The 19,186-nt window shown below is 37.8% G+C and overlaps 1 protein-coding gene across 1 annotated transcript in view; it reads right to left on the bottom strand.

Moving 5' to 3' along the window:
* Nucleotides 1-19,186, bottom strand: part of LRP1B (LDL receptor related protein 1B) — a 1,985,988-nt gene that overhangs the window by 464,062 nt on the left and 1,502,740 nt on the right. The gene's annotated exons all lie outside the window — the stretch shown is intronic.

Below are 19,186 nucleotides of genomic sequence, written 5' to 3'. Positions count from 1 at the left end.
AAGGTCGTGTGGCCACCCACCTATGAGATGGTCAGACTTCTTCGTCAAGACCCTGATCAAACAGTTTGAGGCTGTTCATATTCCTGGAGCGAGCAGATACCATTGGGCTACACTAACACACGACAGGGCTGAATGGAGATGTTACTGGCTCGCGCTCGAGCAAATTGATGAGTAGTGGGATGTCAAGTGATCAAGTGATTTCATGATAATTGTGGTGTCTTTTTATATAAAATAAATCTCTTCACTCTTTAACAGATAATGTTAAAATAATATTAATACTTTCTACTATTAAAGATTGATTTTTAATACTGAATGTATGGGTTTGACAGCTTGAAAAAATACTGTTCTATTATTATTCTAATATAGTTTTGCACAATTTTAAAAAGTACTGATATTAATCTTAAATTGTCTGTGTTAAACATTTTCTTCTAAATGAGAACAGATTTTTTTTTATTACTAATCCAGAAATCATCCTACCTCCCCACAGTAATACACACTGAAGCTATAATCGGATTTCCCAGGTTTGCTTCATTTTTAGCCATATGCTGTAGAGAAATTATGCTTACTCATAAGATGCAAGAAGAAAAGTCAGACAAAAATATATCTTTTTGACATACTAAATGTATTGCAAAGGATCTCTTACTATTATTAAAAGAAATCTGTTCCGGTTGTTGTTCCCACAACTTGTTACTAGATTGCTTTGTGAAATACTACTGCTAAGGCATGATTTTGTCTGAATTGTGTTTAAAATATAGCAAAGCTATATTTGTTTATTTTCTGTTTCATTCCTTACATTTCCAGTAAAATTTATTCTCATGCAATAATTTTATAAGTTTTGTTTTATATTTTTATTGGAATAAAAAATAACCTAAGCTGATTCAACCAGGTACCCACCCGGTACCAGGGTCCCTTTCCAGGCCTGTGGGAAGGGACACTGGTCACTAACTAGATGCCCTAAGAATGGCCGGCTTCCACCCTTGGTCTACGGGGTATGGGAATTGAGGCATACCCCATGAAAACCAAGCTGAACTGTTCTGGGCACTCTTTGCTCATTAAACCAGGTACCTGCCCGACGACAGGGCCCCTTCCTGGAGCCAAGGCACTAACATGGTTGTGAGTTATTCTCCCCACTACATATCCCATACGAACCATAAGTTACCCTCTTAGATGGAACTTTCATTAGGTTAGCTTAACCACCAGAAACACATTAGCCAATAATTCGTTAAGCCAATCTCAATTCATTCTGAATCTCAAGCAGAATAGTAAGAGTGAGCATGAAGGTCTAAACCACACTGGTCACAATGGTAAAGCAACACAAAAGCAAGACACCAATAGTAATGAAGTGCTAGACAAGGAATTTAGAAAGGAGCTTCTGAGGATGCTTAGGGAGCTAAAAGAAACAATGGAAAGCAATGCCAATAAAAGACAAGAGGGTTTGAAGAAAGAAATGAGGAAAATGCAAATGTAGATGTCAGACCTAAAAAACGTGGTAGGCAAATTGAAAAACTCAGTGGAAGGTTTCAGCAGAAAAGTAAGAGCTGCTGAGAACAGAATCATTGAGCTCAAGATGAAGTCCAGAGACTCTCCAGAAAAGAGCAGAAAATGGAAAAGACACTCAAGATTCAGGAACAGAAGGCAAGAGAAGATCTTGATGAAGCCAAGAGGGGTAACATAAGAATTATTGGAGTCACAGAGGGACAGGAAGAAAACCCTGATGAAGAAGAAATGTCAGAGACATCATTGCTACAACATTTCCAGAGCTGAAGAAAACTTGTGACCACATTTAGGAGGCGCAAAGGGCACCAGCTAGAAGAAATCCAAATAAAAATACCCCAAGACACATCCTGATCAAAATGACCAAAACCTTAGAGACAAAATTCTGAAAGCAGCAAGATCAAAGAAAGAAATTTCCTACAAAGGAGCATCCTTAAAATTTACAGCTGATTTGTCTGATGAAACCGTCATGGCCCGAAAACAGTGGTGGGTATAGTGAAAAAACTCAATGAAATAAAGGCCTCACCAAAAATACTTTACCCAGCGAGACTCTCATTCATAAAAGAAGGAACAACACACAGTTTCACAGACAAACAAGAGCTCATGAACTTCATAGACTCAAAACCACGGTTACAAGAACAACTAAATGGGTCACTTTAAGACAAGACAGAACCCCCTCAAATACACCAATTTTCAACAGAAAAATGGGACAAAACCACATAACAATAATCTCTCTCAATGTCAATGGACTAAATGCACCAATGAAAAGATACAGAGTGGCAGGATGGATTAGAAAATTGAACCCAACATTCTGCTGCCTGCAAGAAACACATCTCAATAGTCAAAGAAAAAGCTGGCTCAGACTCAAAGGCTGGAAAATAATCCTACAGGCAAATGGCTTCCATAAAATAGCTGGGGTAGCCTCCTAGTATCAGACCACATTGGATTCAGAGTGAAGAAATTCACAAGAGACAGTGAAGCCATTTCTTATTGATCAATGGATCTGTTGAACAGGAAGAACTTAAAATACTAAATGTATATGCACCTAATGAGGGACCAGCAAAGTACTTAAAGCAACTACTCATATACTTGGAGAAAGACATTGATAGCAACACAATACTAGTGGAAGACTTCAAAACTGCTTTATCATCTCTTGATTGAACACCTAGACTCAAGCTTAGCAAGGACATACTTCATCTGAGGGAAAAAAATGGAAGAAAGGGACTTAGTAGATATATACAGGACACTTCATCCTCAAAAAGCTCAATACACATTCTTCTCAAGCATGCATGGAACATTCTCCAAGATAGACCACATGCTAAGACACAAAGTTACTTCCATAAAATTAAGAAGATAAAGATTGTATCAACAATATTCTAAGACCGTAATGTGCTGAAATTAGAATTAAATCACACATAAAAACAGAAATCTAAATCAAACACCTGGAAATTAAACAGTTCACTATTGGACAATGAGTGGCTTAGAAAGGAAATTAAAAGATTCCTCAAAACTAATGAAAATGAGGACATGAGTTAACAAAACTTATGGACACAGCAAAAGCTGTGTTAAGAGGAAAGTTTATAGCTCTACAAGCATTCCTCAGGATGGAGGAGTAAGACCACATAAGTACCTAACCTCACAGCTTAAGAGCTTGGAGAAGGACCAATAAAAGGAGCCCAACCCGAACAGGAGAAAGGAAATAATAAAACTCAGAGCAGAGGTTAATGAGACTGAAACAAAAAAAGCAATTCGAAAGATCAATGAAACCAAGAACTGGTTCTTTGAGAAAATAAACAAGATTGATAAGCCTCTAGCAAAACTCACAAAGAAAGGGAGAGAGAAAACCCTAATAAACCGAATCAGAAATGAAAAGGGGTCATTACAACAGAAACTACAGAAATTTAAAGGATCCTCAGGGAGTACTTTGAGAAGCTTTATGCCGCTGATCATGAAAACCTTAAGGAAATGGATAAATTCCTAGATTCCTATAAATTCCCAAGGCTGAATTAAGAAAACCTGGAATATCTGAACAGACTTATCACCATGAAGGAAATTGAAATGGTAATAAAAAGTCTCCCCAAGCACAAAAGTCCTGGCCCAGATGGATTCACGAGTAAATTCTTCCAAGTATTTAAAGAGGATTTACTCCCAATCCTCTTTAAGCTTTTCCATGAAATTGAAATATCAAAAACACTTCCAAAGAGTGTCTACGAAGCAAATATTACCCTGATACCAAAAGCAGACAGAGATACCACAAAGAAAGAGAATTACAGGCCAATATCCCTGTTGAACACAGATACAAAGATCCTCAACAAACTACTAGAAAATAGAATCCAACAACTCATCAAAAAGATCATACACTATGACCAAGTAGGATTCATGCCAGGGATGCAAGGATGGTTTAACGTTCGGAAATCGATCAACATAATCCACCATATCAACAAAAGAAAAGAGAAAAAGCATATGATCGTATCAATAGATTCAGAGAAAGCATTTGACAAGATGCAGCACCCCATTATGATGAAAACCCTAGCCAAAATGGGTATAGAGGGGACTTTGTTCAATGTAGTTAAAGCCATTTACCATAAGCCTACAGCAAGCATCATCCTCAATGGGGAAAACCTGAGAGCCTTCCCTCTAAGATCAGGGATGACACAAGGATGCCCACTCTCTCCACTGCTGTTCAATATATACTGGAATTACTTGCAATAGCGATTAGGCAAGAAAAAAATATTAAGGGCATTCAGGTAGGAAAGGAAGAAATCAAGCTCTCACTATTTGCAGATGATATGATACTATACTTAGAGAACCCTATAACCTCTACAAGAAGCTCCTAGAAACAATAGACTTGTATAGTAAAGTTGCAGGCTATAAAATCAATACCCAAAAGTCCATGGCTTTCCTATACGCAAACAGAGAGAAAGAAGAATGTTACATGAAAAAAACAATCCCGTTCACAGTTGTGCCCCAGGAAATCAAGTACCTAGGAATCAGCTTAACTAAGGAAGTAAGGGACCTATTCAAAGAAAACTACAAAATATTGCTTCAGGAAATAAAAGAGGACACGAGAAAATGAAAAGATATCCCCTGCTCATGGATCGGGAGAATTAACATTGTCAAAATGGCAATACTTCCCAAAGCATTGTACAAATTCGGTGTGATCCCTATTACGATACCCATGACATTCTTCAAAGAAATGGATCAAACACTCCTCAAATTCATATGGAAGAATAAGCCCCACCAATGGCTAATGCAATTATTTGGAAAAAGAAATGGGAGGAATTAACCTCCCTAATTTCAAACTCTAGTACAAAGAAGTAATATTTAATACAGCATGGTACTAGAACAAAGGCAGAGCTGTAAACCAATGGAACAGGGTTGAATATACTGACATCTCTTGTCAAACGTATGATCATCAATCTTTGATAAAGGAGCAAGAAATGTGAAGTGGAGTAAGGAAAGCCTCTTTAACAAATTGTGCTGGCAAAACTGGATGTCTACAAGCAAAAAAGTGGGATCAGATCTCTGTCTAACACCATGTATAAAAATAAGATAAAATGGATTAAAGACCTCATCATCATACCGGAATCCATAAGGTACAATAAAGACAAAGTTGGCAAAACCCTCCATGGCATTGAAGCTAATGGTATCTTCAAAGATCTCATGCCACTGACCAAGCAAGTGAAAACACAGATAGATAAATGGGACTATCTTAAACTAAGAAGCTTCTGCACCTCAAAAGAAACAATGACCAAAATACAAAGACAGTCTACAATATGGGAAAGGATATTCACCCAATACACATCTGACAAGGGGTTGACATCAAGGATATATAAAGTACTGGTTCAATTCCACAAGAAGAAAACATCCAACCCCATCAGAAAATGGGGCAATGAAATGAACAGAAACATTCTCAAAGAAGAAATCGAATGGCTAAAAGGCACATGAGAAAATGCTCTACATCATTAATTGTCAGTGAGATGCAGATTAAAACCACAATGAGATATCATCTCACATCACAGAGACTGACCCAGATCCAAAAGAACAAAAGCAACTGTTGCTGGTGTGGATGTGGCGAGAACGGGACCCTCCTTCACTCCTGGTGGGAATGCCGACTGGTTCAACTCTTTTCAAAAACAGTATGGACGATTATCCAAAAAATTAGAAATTGAGATCCCATTTAATACAGCAACACCACTCCTGGGAATCCCAGAGTGGCAAAAAAGTATAGTCAAATTGACATCTGCACTTTTTTGTTCATTGCAGCCCTGTTTACAGTAGCCAGATTCTGGAAATAACCTGAGTGCCCGAGAACAAATGACTGGTTAAAGAAACTTGGTACATCTACACAATGGAGTACTATGCAGCAGTTAGAAAAGATGAAGTCATGAAATTTACATACAATTTGTACTACATGGAAAGTATCATGCTAAGCGAAATGAGTTAGAAAGAGAGTGGCAGACATAGAAAGATTGCATTCATCTGGGAAACATAAAGTAAGAAAATAGGAGACTAACACCCAAGAATAGCAGAGATAAGTACCGGGAGGTTTATTCCGTGGCTTGGAGGCCAGGCACACATGCTAAGGGAAAAGGCTGGTCAGATAGAGAAGGGAGCATCAAATAAATGGTGTTGAGCAGATCCTCCCAGGATGGGAAAAGCATGCTGAAAGTAGACTATAAACCAAATATGATTGCCACTCAATGCCTCTTTTGCAATCCACAGCACTGAAAGGAGAGAGAGAACAAAATGGAATGCCTTGCCCCAGAGGCAGGGTGAGATGGGAGGTGGGAGGTACACAGGGATTCGTGGTGGTCAAAAATGGACACTAGTGGAGGGATCGGTACTTGATCATTGTATAATTGAAACCCAAGCACAAAAATTTGTAAGTAAACAACTGTATCTCTTGGTGTTTCACTAACAAAAATTAAAAAAAAAAAACCGAAAACCTAAAATTCAAGTCATATTTTTAATTTTCATGCTTAGTGGATGCATTTATTTTTGTTAATTAAATAGATCCTTTAACTTGCATCTATCTTAAACCTGGTACCTCATGCATTGAATTCTTATATAGTGATTAATATTATTGATGGAACTTTTTTAATTTAGGCATTATATCTGGTTTTTATGTATGCCTTAGGAAATATTACTTAACACTGGGGATAGAATCTCTACCATTTACTCTTTCATTGTATCAGTCCTCTTAAATCTCAAAACTCTCAATCACTTAAATCACTTAATCAAATAAATGGTAAAAAATAATCGCATGAGGATAAATTTTACTGGAAACATAGGAGACAAAACAGATAAACAGAGTATCTGCTATATTTTAATCAATATTCACTTCATTTCTGAGTTTTCAAATATTTTATCTGATTATATTTTTAAAATTCAGTTTTATTTGTTTTTGTTTCACCCTGAAGGGCACTCCTCCTTTTGTGCTTTGGTGTCACTCCTGATGATGCTTAAAGGAACATTGGATGCAAGGGACTGAATACAGGGAAGGTTCCTGGTTTCAAAGTATGTGCTCCAGGCCCTTGAATTATCTCTCTGGCACTAACTTCAGTGTTTTAAAAATAAAATATTATGACAAATATTAAAGATAAACCCTTCACATCTAGGGAATGAATAGCCTAGAGCTGGATATAGCAATATTAGAAATATAAAACATTATACATTTTCATCCAGTGGTAGGGCATTTGCCTTGCACGCAGCCAGCTGGCCGAGCCAGGTTCGATTCCTCTGCCCCTCTGGGAGAGCCCAGGAAACTACTGAGAGTATCTCGCCTGCGTGGCAAAGCCTGGCAAGCTCCCCATGACATATTCAATATGCCAATCACAGTAACAATAAGTCTCAAAAAATGGAGACATTACTGGGCCCGCTCAAACAACAAGAGGACAGTGACAGTTTTTATACATTTTCATATTCATATTAACTTACAAATATGTTTATTTAAAAGCAAAACTTTTTTCCTTTGAAAAAGGAAAAATTATTATAAGTAAAAATTATTATAAGTAAACATCAGAGTAGAGAGAATAGTCAGATGAGCCCTCAGGACTCATCTCTTCATTTCAGGTAGGATCAACATATGGCCAATGAGCTTCCATTATAGAACTTCGTTCTGCAATTCTCTATTCGCCACTGGAATAATTTGAAACATGTCTGTAGAATGGTATAATTCCTAAGTAAATGTTTTAATATGTTCCCCTGAGAAGTAAATATCCTTCCACTTTTAATAAATGTGCTAACATGTAAAAAATAACATACTATGAAAAGAAAGAGCTCTAAAGCTAAATAATGCAATTTCAGTAGTTTGAAAGAGTGACAGAGAGGAAAACAAAAAAAAAAGATGAGGTGAGATGAGAGATAGAGAGAGATAGAGAGAGACAGGGATTGAGAGAGGAGAGAGGAAAGAGAGAGAAAGATCCAGACCTTTATAATATGTTGTTTACTTCATGTCTATTTATTCTGATCTTACAAAACATAGGTCTTTCTAGCCTTTATGACTTCTTATAGTTCTCTCACCTTTCATATTTAGTTTTGTGAGTGACCATTCTTGTTCATGTTCCTAACAGCTATTTTTTCCTCACAGTTCCAGTCCCACTGACAAAATAAATTACCCTGTTCCTTTGATTGAAACTCTGTTGTATCATTTACTCAGGAATTTATTTAAGGAAGCAATTTACTTTTAGAGTAGTCATTCTTAGAGGGAGGAAAAGAAAATCCTAGAGGGAAGTCTTGATATTATTCATCTACAGTCCAAGAGAGACCAAAAGTGTAGTACTTCTAAAAAGAACTTGACATATGTTAATAAAAATATATTAAAATTTCTATAAATTAGTTGAATCCACAGTCAAGTTTAATTGACTTTGTATCTAAATGGCATTTAGGCAGTCATAAACGACATACAACGTGTTAAGCCCAGAGATGTAGCACATGCCTTGCTTGAGTGAGTCTTCTCTTTCAAGGTCCAGCATTGCCAAACATGCCAGGTATCGTTTTGGTACCATTGTGTGTTGCATGATATTCTTTCAGTTGGAGGCACAGAGATAAGAAACTCAAGAGGAATGTAGAGAGCACAGAGGGCAAAGGCATGTTGGTACTAAGCCAGGTCATTAGGATAAGCTCTGGACACTGCCCTGCAAAGAGGAAGCAGAATCAAGGCCCCATTTTTACATTAAGTGGGTAAGCTAAACTTGTGAGTCCAGATGGGCTGGAGAAGTACAGCATGCTCTCATATGTCCACCTGGTCATACATTATATTGGCAGTACAAAGAAGCCGTTCCCCCTCTGTTACACATCCTTAATCTGGTTTGACCTTCAAGTATCAGTGTAGCCTTCTCTTTGTCCTATGTGGAGAAGAATGTGGGGGGTAGACATATTCTGTAGAGTCCAAGTGTCCAGCTCCATATCTTCCTGTGACATTTTAATTATTACATCATAGCTTTGACAGCATAGCTTTGACAGGACAACGTATACCCTGATGTTCTTTTGACAAATGCTTATCCTATAACTGTTAGCACTTTCCTTAGTGATTCTTTGTCTGTGATGAAGTCATTAGGATGTAACTGATAACAAAATAAAATAAAAGGAGCCCTCTGGCATTTGCTCTTTTTCTTAAGCCAGATCAAAGCCTTGGTCCTCTGTGCAATCTAAATTCCTCTTGCATGTCTTGTCTCTGTGCCTCCAACCGAAAGAATATTCACTCAACAACTGCCCTTATGATTTACAGTGCAACAATGAAGTGTGTTCCTCTAGCTTACTCTGACCAACTTTGTGTAAGCATTACTTACACTTATGTGTACACTCTAGAGAATACAATAGACAAAGTCTACATAAGCACTGTGGTTGAAGTATGCAACCTGCAGTGAATACCCCAATCTATGTAGAACAACACAATCAAGATGTGAACTCCTGGTAAACTTCATCACCAAATTTGAGAACTTCAACCTTCATATCTCAAAAAAACTGCATGATAAAAGAGGAGAGGTACAAAATATCTTGATTATTCCTTCCCCTGGATGTGTTCTCACACAAGGAAATTATTATTCCTCTCCTATTTTAAATTCTTTTTGTCATAGGAAACAACACTTTTAACCAGCACTGTATTTTCATGGTCTCTGTGTTTATTAAATGTGTACATAAAAGTGTGTGTGTGTGAGAAAGAGAGAGAGAGAGAGAGAGAAAGAGAGACAGAGAGACAGAGAGACAGAGAGAGACAGAGAGAGAGAGACAGAGAGACAGAGAGACAGAGATCTCCTTGAGTTATTTAATTTACTGAAAAGAAAAATTTTGGTGAAGAATCAAATTTGACTTAGTATTGAATTTACTATGAGCAGATGTTGAGTTTTAGCAATGCACAACTGAGATTTACATAATATTTAAAAGGTACTTCTACAACAAGAAAACGGAAATAGATTTCTTTGGCATTTTCAAAAATTTAAAACAAGAAAAAAGTTATAAACAATATAGAAAAAAATGCTAGCAAAATGTTACATTTTACTTTCAGAAAGAGAAAGTTAAAAAAATGAGAGTGCAGTTGGGAGAGTGAGAAATGCTGGTCAAAAAGTACAAACTGCTAGTTATAAATACATTCTGGGGATCTAATTACAGCAACATGATTCTAGTTAATACTGTATTATAAGTCCAAAAGTCACTAAGAGAGTGGATCTTAAATACTCACACCAGCCTAACATGAAATGGCAATTATACGATGGAATGGAGGAATTAGCTAATGCTATGGTGACGATAATTTTGCAATACATAAGTATATCAAATCAACATGGTGTACATTTAAGCGTTACATACTGCTATAATGCTGCAATTATATCTCAATAAAGCTGAAAAAATATAAACTTTTAAAAAGTGCTACCAATGATACTTCAAATTAGTTGAAGCATTTGAGAAAAAAGCAAACTAAATAGCCTTGTGACAGACAGCTAAATTAGAGTCAATTAGAAACAAAAAGTGACAATAGTCAAAAATTTAGGTAATAAGTCACAGAATTCTCAGTTTAATTTAAAACTAGGCATATTTTATTTCTCTTTATACTTCATGTTCACAATCCTTTCAGAGTTACAATTTTATTTTATCTTATGAAATGTAATTGGGCTGATAGGTTTCCAGACCAACATGATGAATGCAAATGGTATTCTCAATATGCACACACATACACAGATTCCATTTTTAATAAACATTATGTACCTTAAGAATGTAGGCATGTAGTTTTCATAATTTTAATTTTAATTTTGATAAAAATGATGTACAGACATAGATCACTTGGTATAAATCAAAATTTTCCACAAAGAATCACTGAAATCACCCTATTGATAAATAAGAGACGAGAGAGACCCAGAATCTCATTTAGTTTTACATATTAGGGCAAGGATGCATATTAGAAAAATATCTAACTACCTTTTCTAATTTTGTTCAATTACTTATTGACCCCCAAATGTTGAGGAATACTTTATTTTCAGTGTTTTTTTTTTCATTAAGGACACAAATAAAACCAGGTTTCTTAGTAAAAATGAGTCATGAACATAAGACTAATAATCTATGGGAAAAAGGAAAAAGTCCTTTTTTGCCTTCCTGGAATATTATGTGATGGCATCATTTCATGTAGCATTTGAGATAATATATTGAATCTCATTCTACAAATATCACTGAAGTCATCAACTTACTAAAATAAAAAGAGAGGAAAACTAGACATACATAAATTTATTTATACATATATGTGGTAGAAGTAAAAATCCACTTGAAATTATACATATAAGATGTTTTAGAGGATAGCAGTTATAGTATAATGTGTAAGGCACTAGTCTTGCACATCGCAGACATGAGTTTGATGCCTGGCAGCTGATATGGTTCTCAGACCCCTGCCAGGAATGATCCCTGAGTACAAAGCCAGGGGAAGGCCCTGCACACCACAGATGAACAGGTGTTTGTGTATCTCCAAATCACACACACACACACACACATACACACACACACACACACACACATATTCTAAAATATTACTCTAATTATGTTGAAAACAAAATCTTTCCTATGCAAAATTTGAACATTAGTGATGAAATGATAGTATATCTAGAATTTGGTTCAAAGTAATCTAGTGATCCCCTATATAAGAGATTGAATGGATGAAGCAAAATTGGTCAAAGGCTAATGCTAGCCAGTCAATATTTTGCACTTACATATTTTTCCATTAAAATAACAATAGAATGCTAGCAATACAGCGATATAGTACAGCATTTAGTGCATTTCCCTGGCACCTCATATGCTTTCCTGAGCCTGCCAGGAGTGATCCCTGAGAAAGGATCTAGGAGTAAGTCTTGATCACTGCTTCATGTGGATCAAAAACAACCAAACCAACAAAACGCCTAACAAAAGATAGTCTTACATTCATATTTATTTAAAGATTAGAGTATATTTGACATTCTATATGTAAACTCATTCTGTGAGTGATAGCACAGCGGGTAGGGCACTTGCTTTGCACGAGGCCAACCTGGGTTCTATTCCTCCATCCCTCTCAAAGAGCCCAGCAAGCTACTGAGAGTATCTCGCCTGCACTGCAAAGCCTGGCAAGCTCCCTGTGATGAATTCGATATGCCAGAACAACAACAGTAACACCAAGTCTCACAATGGAGATGTTACTGGTTCCTGCTCCAGCAAATCAATGAACAACAGGAGGACAGTGCTACAGTGCTACAGTAGCTTTATAAACAGAATAGTAACAACAAGTCAAAGTGAAGATATAAAATAAAGGTTTGGCATTTAGATAAGATAGGTAAAGAATGCATCCTTCATTACTGGTAACATACAATTAACAGTCAGCTAAACATATCGCTGATATCAATATGCATGTTGAACAGAAATATTTTCTCTTTATAAAATGCATTTGGTTTAAAAATGTCCAATGCAAGTTGGTATATTGAGGTTTTTAAGATCATCAATTTTTGTTCAAGCAGGCCCAGTAACGTCTCCATTGGAGACTTTGTTGTTACTGTGTCTGGCATATAGAATACGTCACGGGGAGCTTGCCAGGCTCTGCCGTGCGGGCGAGATACTCTCGGTAGCTTGCCGGGCTCTCCGAGAGGGGCAGAGGAATAGAACTTGAATCGGCCATGCTGGCTGCATGCAAGGCAAACGCCCTACCGCTGTGCTATCGCTCAAATATTTCCATAGCTTGTTATGAAGTAAAAATATTTAGAAATAATTTTAAAAAATTGTCAGCAAATATAATTTGCTCAACAAAATCAATTTTATATTCTTAATTTTTAAGAATTAACCCCCTAAATTTAGAATATCCACAAAAATGTGGTGTCATCGTATCCGTAAGACCACTTTGTTTTTTTCCTTATTTATTCAATTTGAAGTTTGAAAGTAATAAAGATGAAATATCTACATGTATCTAGTGACATATGATAGCACATTATGAAGGAATAATTTATTTCTATTGCAATGGGGGCTTATTTATTGCAATGGATATTTTTTTATTTATTTCCTGTACGTTTTGTATTTATTTATTTATTTCCTGTGCAAAGTGGAACCTTGACTCTTTGGGGTTCTTTGTGAGTTCTGTATCAATCTTCAGTGAACTGGAACATGGGAGATAATGGATTGTTTATATACTTTAAATCTACTTTCAGTGAGCTGGAAATGTGGTTGATAATAGGTTGTTTATGATTTGCAAATCTGTTCAGTGAGCTGAAAATTTGTCAGATAATGGGCTGTTTATGAATTCAAAATCAACATTCAGTGAGCTGGAACTATGTCAGATAATGGGCTATGTATGAGCTGTAAATCTGTTTTCAGTGAACTGGAAACATGTTAGATAGTGGGTTGCTTCTGAGTAGTAAATCTGTTTCAGTGAGCTGAAAACATGTGAGGCAATAGGTTGTTCCTGAATTATAAATCTGTGTTTTAAGTGAACTGAAAACCTATTTAATAAAGGACTCTTTATATCTCATTAAATGGGTTTTTCAATGAACATGAAAGGCACTAGAATAATGAATTCATTTTGAACAGAAGATCCCACTTTACTGCTAGCAGATTACCTATCAGATTTTTTATATAAACTGAATCTATCTTCAATGATAGATTGACTACATCAAATGACACTACTGTGGTTACATAAATATTGTCACATTTAACCTATTTTTTTGCATGTCTTTCTCTGAGGAAAAGTGCTTCAATGAATTTGAAGCAATGGAGCAGAAAGTGAGTGAAGATCTATGCTCAGTGAAATAGATCCATGCTCGTTTTTGACATTTGTTAATTTTTAACTGCTATCACATCACATTCTACTCATTCTAGTGGTATGCAGGACATATTATACAATATAGAAAGCACATACTCTAACTTCAATGGACTTATACTCAAATAAGTACACCAAACAGAAAATACCAAGTAACTGTTGCTTTAATATGGGATGAAATACAAAAGAAGAAACTTAAAATTTCAATGGTGAAACAAAACAAGCAGAAAATAATATAGTAAAACAGAAATGAAAGGCTTAATATGAGGAGGAAGATATGTCCCTAAAAGAGGAATGGAGAAAAAATAGTTACATTAAGATTGTCCAAACATTTTGGGGGTAAAAAAAAAAAAAGCTGGCATTCTCAGTTTAAATGTTTCAGAATCTATAAGAAATAATTCCTGGATTTACAGCATTCAGCCGAAGAGAAGAACAACATGGAGGGTGGGATCCACAGATCCCGAAGGAAAAAAAAAACAAACAGGTTCCAAAAAGAGCCGAGATCATCGGGAATCCCGAGATGGGGTAGGTACCGCATCCCGCCTCCCCCAGATGGAACCCCGGTGACCAGAAGCCTCTACAACCACAGCTCGAGTATGCGGGAACTAGGACTTTTCCTCAAAACCGCGCAGCTGCTTACGCGGCCGCCCGACATCTCTCTATATACAAAGTGATCCATATATACAAAGTAAACCACCCAACGTTTCTCTCTGAAAAATCATAGTTAAGTTTGGAGCACGGCCACAGCCCCAGAAACACAAGGACTTAATGCAGAACCCAGCAGCTTGGAGCAGAAAAGTGAACGGGCTATGCGTTGATCCAGGCCATCATGACTGTCCGGAGGGGAAAGGGTGTTGCCCCATTCGCCCTCTCCTCTCTGGAAAGAAAGATGGCGGCCACATGGGAGCCTTGTGGACAGCAGGTATGAGCCGGGGGTGTGGGGGCGACTAAAACCTCACGGGAAAGGGGGCATTCTGGTCCATCCTTCACGCCCTAACGAGGTCACCAGTTGCCCCCCGCGAGCGGCTCTCCAGCACGGCCACAGCCCCAGAAGCACAAGGACTTAATGCAGAACCCAGCAGCTTGGAGCAGAAAAGTGAAAGGACTATGCATTAATCCAGGCCATCATGTCTGCCCGGAGGGGAAAGGGTGTTGGTCCCTTCCACCCTCCTCCCTCTGGAAAGAAAGATGGCGGCCACATGGGAGCCTTGTGGACAGCAGGTATGAGCCGGGGGTGTGGGGGCAACTAAAACCTCATGGGAAGGGGGGCGTTCCGGTCCATCCTTCACGCCCTACCGAGGTCACCAGTTGCCCCCCACTAGCGGCTCTCCAGCACGGCCACGGCCCCAGAAGCACAAGGACTTAATGCAGAACCCAGCAGCTTGGAGCAGAAAAGTGAACGGACTATGCGTTAATCCAGGCCATCAGGTCTGCTGGAGGAGAAAGGGTGTTGCCCCAGTCGCCTTCTCCTCTCTGGAAAGAAAGATGGCGGCCGCATGGGAGCCTTGTGGACAGCAGGTATGAGCCGGGGGTGTGGGGGCGACTAAAACCTCATGGGAAGGGGGGTGTTCCGGTCCATCCTTCACGCCCTACCGAGGTCACCAGTTGCCCCCCGTGGCTCTCCAGCACGGCCACGACTCCAGAGCACAGAAACCAATTTCTTAACTATCTGACTTTCAGTAGAAATACTTCCAGGGTCAATAAGTAAAATAGCAGAAATCCAAAACCAACAAATAATTCTTGAACCCAGCTGTAGAAAGCAAATCACTTCACAATGCTTTGTCAGCATGTCTGATTCGGGGGGGGGGGGGGTAAACTCTAAATAATAGTGGTGAATCTTTTATTGAAACAATGAATCTAATCAAAGCAGATAGAGTGTTAACTAGAATTCATCTGCCCCACAGGGACTGGGAGGGGTGGGGGGTGGGGTTTTATTGGGGTTCTTCATGGTAAAAAATAAGTTTTGGTAAAGGGAAATGTGCTTGATATTTGCATGACTGAGACCTAAACCTGAAAGCTTTGTAACCTTTCCCATGGTGATTCAATAAATAAATAAATAAATTAAAAAAATAAATTAAAAAAAATTAAAAAAAAAAGAAATAATTCCTGGTTACTTTTGTAATTAAAACTGTCTAAATGAGTAATCTAAATAACTATCTCAACTTTCTCCTTTAAAATTTATTTGCGAATAATGGTGTTAAAAGCATGCCTGCAAGTTCAAAATTGCAAGAGTAAAATATAACTAGGAAAATGTTTATTTTAGCATAGCATTAAAATAAAAAGCAATAAGGGAGGTCATTTGTAATAAATAAAGCAATTAATAAAACAGATATGTTTATAGTATTTTACTTAGTTATTGAAGGAAATAAGTATTGACTTACTCAATTAGAATTTCATATGTTGGGCGAGAAAATGAGAAATTATAAAACAAAGGGAAAAATGGTATTATTTTCTTGTTACTAAGTAGGAAAAGTGCTTATAAGTATGTTAGAAATTGCTATATAAGAGTTAAAAATATATACATAAGAACATATAAGAATATATCCCTAGTACTAGTATGGATCTTTTGGGATGGAAAAAACCAGTAAGAGGGAATTAGGGGTGAACATATAAAGTAATTAAGTTATAATGAAGGTGTTCAGAACAGGTTACCCCAAAATGCTCAGAATAAACCTCCTCAGGCCACAAAATCACTTGACATGCTGATTTTTGAGCTAAGGTCAATTGAGGCCCTAAAGGTGAAAAGAAAGGCTTGCCCATACCTTCATCAGAAAAGCAATTAATTTCCAATATCTTGATTAGATAGAATTAAGGTAGAAGTTATTATTCAGAGGTGGGTTTATTTCCAGAAACAAATTTGTGTCTGGGAAACGAACCTATTTACTGAAGAATCATTGAGTTGCTCTCATTCTCTTTAGTTCCTTCTTTTCTTAATGATGCCACACATTTTCTTTCTTTCCTTACAAAAATAGGATTCTTATGATATATGTAGGTTCTCAAGACATATGTTTTTAATCTTATTTTTCCCAGTTTTTAAATAAAGCATAGTGTATATAGTTGTTCATGGTGATTTGTTATAGGCATTCACTATTCCAACACCAATTCCACTACCACTGTCACCTACCTTTCTCCAAAATTCTTTCCATTTCTCAACCACCCCTCTGTAAAAAACTATGCACACAGAAGGTTGTGTGTTCGCGGGCTCTCTGGGTGGCTCTATCTCACCCCCAAGTTCGGTGCCTTAGAGCTGCTGTGTGTGGTCTGGACAGCTGTTGACCAAGGGCAGCAGAAGAAAGACAGAAAAGCCAGGCTGGCTGGTCTTAGTTGCAGTTTATTCCAATCCTCTCTTCACTCATGTCTCCTCTCTGCCTCTCTCTCCAACTCCCTTATCTTTCCAGGCTCACACTGAACCCAGTCAGGTAGCCAAATCAACATAAGAAAGCCCTCCCTGAGGGCCCATCAAGTTCAAAGGGAACACCACCTAAAAGGCATACCAAAGCCCTTCCTGAATGCAAAATACCTCCTAAGGGCAAAATACCCTAAGGGCAAAATACTCCTAAGAACAAAATACCTCCTAAGGCATTTCCTCTTTTCCTCAGTCCAATAACTACCAATATATCAATACTAGCTATTTTTGTTTGGGCACACTAAGAGATAACATTGAGACTTGTAGGGCAGCTCTCCTGGGAACATCTTGCCACAGACTCAGACTACAGCACTCAGGCCAGATTAATCATTCCTAACCCTAGCAGAGTCCAAATCTAGTTATTACGTTTGGATCATTTAACAGCCTTTGTCCATGAACAAGGTCTTAACTTATAGTTAAACATTGTGGTGCTTTGGCCAGATTCATCTTGATGCACATAGCTTACCCCTTGCCCTGGTTCCATCCAGTCCCTCCCTGGGACCCTGCTTTTGGGGTTGCTAGGAAGTAAAGGCAGCTGAGGCTTATGTGAGAGAACAGATGCCCAGGAGGGAAATATCACTGAGAGTCACATTACAAAAGCATGTCTTCTTGTGTCCATACAAAAAGGACATTGCTCTAACTATTCAAAGGACTTAGGGAGAAGAGAAAAACAATATTTACAAGTCAACAGAGCACAAAGAAAGAAGTTACAAATAAAAGCAGAGGAATGGGAACACTGTGATGGGAGCAACCCAATAAACCTAAACTACCTGAGGCTATCCATGCAGGAAGGACAGAACAGTGTTATCCTACACCCATCAACCTGCCCCTGAGAGGCCCATAATAATTTATTTTACTTTGTTTGTTAGGACAGTGGTAGGGCATTTGCCTTGCACTCAGTCAGCCCAGCCAAGCCTCCTTTGATTCGTCTGGCCCTCTCTGAGAGCCTGGCAAGCTACAGAGAGTATATTCAATATGCCAAATACAATAACAAGACTCAAAATGGAGATGATACTGGGCCCATTCAAGCAAATCAAAGAACAACAGGAGGACAGTGTTTGACAGTGTTTGTTTTGCTATAGTAAATGGCTAAAGGAATAATAAAAAATAAAATAATTCAGTACAATTTGTGAAAATTGTTGTATCTCAGCATGAGGCAATAAGTTCTTGTCTGAGGGTTTACTAAGCTGTTGTTTCTAATTTAACCTTCTTTTTAAAAATTATTTTTATTTTACAAACTAGTTCACAAAATTTGATTACGTTTAATATTCAAACACCAATTCCACCACCATTACACCTTCTCATCATCATATTTCAAATGTTTCCATCCCGAATCCCAATCCCTGTTCCAAAGCAGAACCGAAATCATATATTTTGTGTTGTTTGTTATGAAATACCACTTAAAATGTTACTAAAAAATATCCTTAGAGGAAAGACTGTGAAGATTGCTGTATTTCACCCAGGGGCCATTAAGCCCTTCTATAAGTCTAAAAAAAAAATTCTCTCTAAAATGGGTGCCTCCCACTTAGTTTAACCTGTGTCAATGTTTTTGTTAGTCAAGACTAGTGGGCACACACATTACATTCCCATTCAACCTGGTGTGCTGCTAGAAGTATGCTAGCATTGTGACATTTGGAGATGTCACACAGCTGCAAATACTATTACACACTCCTGAAACTACAAAATATTTAACTGGGCAGTCCAGCTGGAGGCATTAGCTGCAGCTGTTGAGGAGTGAGTGCGGCTGCTGGGGTTTGGTAAGGTGGAAATGTGGCCTAACCCCCTTACAGATTGTCGTGGAGGTCTCAGGATTGGGTATCTGAGAAATGTTTAGGACTATTTGATCTCTTTCAAGATTTAATTCTGATGAAATGTCTGCAGTGATGGGATAGGGGTGTGTTTGCTGGGAATTCCAGAGTTATGCGAAGTTTGGAGGAGTTTGTGCACCCTGACTCCAAGAAGGTCTTGAGTTTTCAGCCAAAAACATCTAAATTCTAACATTCAAATTCTACTTTCAGAGATGAAAGTTC

This window comes from Sorex fumeus, unplaced genomic scaffold (genome assembly GCF_029834395.1).
Source record: "Sorex fumeus unplaced genomic scaffold, SorFum_2.1 ptg000035l, whole genome shotgun sequence".
NCBI lineage: Eukaryota > Metazoa > Chordata > Mammalia > Eulipotyphla > Soricidae > Sorex > Sorex fumeus.
Note: the sequence above shows the minus strand (reverse complement) of the source record. Positions and strands in the feature narration are given on the sequence as shown.